Source organism: Melospiza georgiana, chromosome 3 (assembly GCF_028018845.1).
Source record: "Melospiza georgiana isolate bMelGeo1 chromosome 3, bMelGeo1.pri, whole genome shotgun sequence".
NCBI lineage: Eukaryota > Metazoa > Chordata > Aves > Passeriformes > Passerellidae > Melospiza > Melospiza georgiana.
The window spans coordinates 17,112,754-17,116,378 of record NC_080432.1 but is presented as its reverse complement, the minus strand read 5'-3'; positions in this window follow the sequence as shown (position 1 = coordinate 17,116,378).

The following is a 3,625-nucleotide window of genomic DNA, read 5'->3' as shown; positions in this document are numbered from 1 at the left end:
GTGGTTATTGAAAGCAGGGGCAGGGGATGCTGCAGCAGTTCCAGCCGGGAGCTGCAGATGTCAGGATTGAACTGCAGACTCCCAAGCAGAAAAGGGACCGAGGTACACCCAGCACCGTGTAGGTGACACTGGGAATGCCATGCTCAAAGCTCGCTTTTCTAAAAAAAAAAAAAAAAAAAAGGCGTATTTTATGATTGGCTTTACGCAAATAATAAAATGAATATTATATGTGATGTGTTAGAAAGTTATGCTGTATTAATTCTCTTAAGTATTGTGTTAAATAGAGTTTTGGGTTATAACATCATGTTAAAATAGAAACTATGCTATGTAGGATACTTTTTTTCCTACAGAAAGGACTGGCAGTGAGATAGCAGCCACAGGACACCTAAATCTTTCAGAGAAAGGGAATTTATTGCTCCATTATCAGGAGAAATGAACTTCTTCCCCCCTCGCTCAGCCATGAGACACCGTCAGGATTCAGAGGAAGAAGCTGACACTGACCAGACAGAATCCTGTGTTTGAATGGAATTTATGCATCATGGATGAGATGTATGAATATACAACAGGCTCTTGCTTTTTTAAGGGTTAATCTTCTGTTAACATGGGTCCTTTTTCGGGCTTATTTTACCCAGAAAAAGGCACCTGGACATCCCTAACTCTTTGTTTCTATTGTCTCATATTGTCCTAATTATAATTGTCCAAAAATTTAATTACTCTAATTATATTACTATTTTTATAACTATTTTGTTATCATTAAACTTTTAAATTTTTTAAAAACAAGCGATTGGCATTTTTCACACTTTGGAGGTGTAAAACCCCTCTTGAAAAAAGATTATTTTCCTCCACAAACGCAGAGCCAACACTGGTACCACAGGGGTTGCCCTGAAGGGGCAGACCCACCTCCATCCACACACAGAAGATTAAAAAACGTACAGAGAAAGGCACCAAAGTTAATCAAAGTCTTTTGAGCAGTTTCTGGTTGAGGAATCATTAAATATATAAGGTTATCTTAGTCTGGAGAAGAGCTGCTTACAATGATGTTAGAGAGCAGGTGCATAAAAAAAGCCCATTCATTGTCCTGTACTAGAATCAGGAGCAGCAGATAAATCTCTTGCTGGATTTATCTATTTTTTGTGTGCTGGAGCTGTAACATGCAAAGTGAATCTCCTCCTCAAGCTTAATTCTAGGAGCAATCCTTACAGTTTTGAGCAACCACTGGATGATGGCTTGAACAAGAATAGGAATTAACACCCTCACCATCATTCCACTCATCTCCAAACCTGCAAATCCCACCACCCACGAGCCGCTGAAGCCATAATCAAATACTTCCCTGGTAAAGCAGCTGCCTTGGCATTCATTGTCTTTTGAAGCAGAACCAGAGTGTCGTTAATAAATTAAACCAGGCAATGTCCTGCCCCTACTCACAGCAATTGAAATCTAACTACTCCCAGTCCCTTTCCATTCCTGATTCACAGGAGTATTCAATCCCTAGTCACTGCTATCAGCAATAACTAAATTCACTGCAAACCCATTATTGTCCCAAATCACTCTACTCAAAATTATTAACCACCATAATCCTTGCCTCAGCAGCTCTAGGAGACTGAACTGGACTAAATCAAACACAGATTTGAAAAGCCTTAAACATCCTCACTTGGGCTGAAGAGCCTAATAATTATTATGGCTATTATTATAATAGCCAAACACCCCCTACTAACTTTCTACTTATATTTCCTTATAACTTTTACATATATATATATAAAGGTTTATATATATATATATAAATAAATAACATATATACTAACTTTCTACTTATACTTCCTTATAACATATATATATAAGTAAGTTTTATATATATGTATATAAATGCCTTATATATACTAACTTTCTACTTATACTTCCTGATAATTGCCACAACAGTCCTTGCTCTTAACACCAACAAAGCTCAAAAACTACAAATGATAATGGCCTAAAGAAGGAAAATAGGGGTGAGGGCACAGGAGACAGAGACTACTCACCCCAAACTTCATGTGACAACAGGAAAACCTCACTTTCCTAATCCCTCCCTTATATAGGGCATTTGAAAGACTCAGTCTGGATGCTCTCATTGGTTTGAAGCCCTTCAGGTCCTGGCCAGTGAGGTGGCTGCAGCCTTGCAGATATTTGGTTGGCCAACACCCTTGTCAATCACTGTAACATCTCATATACAGTAAAATCTCAATATTAGTCTTCCCCTGCTACCAGGATTCCTGTTTGAATTACTTATTATTGAAAAATTTACTAAGCACATAATGACCAAAACAGTCATTGTTATACTCTCAGTACTAGGATTGCTCCTGTGCCTTCTCCTCACATAATATTCACCAAACACACTGCCACCACTCCAGAGAAAAGCCCTAACAATGATTCTATGCCTATCACTAACCAAAATCCTGCCCAACAAAATACAGAAACCTAGATGACCACATCCCTAAAAACCAACAAAAAATAAGCCCTAACAATTGAAACTGCTACCCAGTTAATAGAGTTAAGTTTAAACATAACTCTAGCATTAACCCTAACTGTATCTCTATCCCTAAAAATATTTCAACTAACCCCTCATCTTAAATTTAAGCCCTACATTTGTCCTAACCCTAAATGTAGCCAAAATGACTGTAAATCAAATATTAACTCGAATACCTAATGCTATCCCTATAAACTCTAACCCTGAACTCAAAGCTAGCTCTAACTTTATCCCTCATGACTGTCACCCCAACCTTAAACTCGAGCCTAACCATAACACAAACCCTCCACCTAAAACCCTAACACTGACCATAACCCCAACCCTCTCTTTAGCACTATTTGGTTCTTAAACACAACCACACACAAAGGGAGTACAAAGGGAAGGTGAGGACTTACAGAAAGTGCCTCTCACCAGGGCCCTCAGGACCATGGTCCTGGAATTTTGCAGAATCCTGGGACTAAGAACCACAGAGCCTACTGGGCAGGCAGCCCTGAGTGCCACCAGCATGGGGTTGGGCATGATGCTGGGTGCTTTGGTGCCTGGGATTGAGTAATCACCAAGTCCTCTGAGCAGGGGTCCCTGAAGGATGATTTTGGTGATCTCTTTGGTAGTGACAGGTTAGAATCTTTCCAATCTTTCTCTTGTTGGCAGCAGAACACACTGCTGATTAACAACCCCCAAATCCCCCCTCAAGCAGTCCCACATCTGCCTTTTGTTGGGCATCAGATGTTACCACCTCCATCAACATGCAGGGATCCTGCCTTGCACCTGCTCCCACAAACACCAGCCCCACTGCTCTGTATGGCCCCTGCCCTCTTCCACACAGCCCCTCACTGTTCCCTGAACTTTGCAGGGCAAACTGGGTGGTCTGGCTGAGCATTCCAAACCCAACTCATTTGTGATTTCTAGCTAATTTCACAAATAACTTCTGGGATAAGCACACTCAGGTCACATCCTCACTTGAGGATATCCTGCTCTCCCTCCCCTCCCCTGCTCCCCACAGACAACAAGAAGGCTTGTGCTAGAAGAAAACTGTTTATTTTTTTAAACAGAACTTTTTTCAACCCTTGTTCCTCAGGGTTTTCTCTTTTTTTTTTTTTTTTTTTTTTTTTTTTTTTGCAAAGA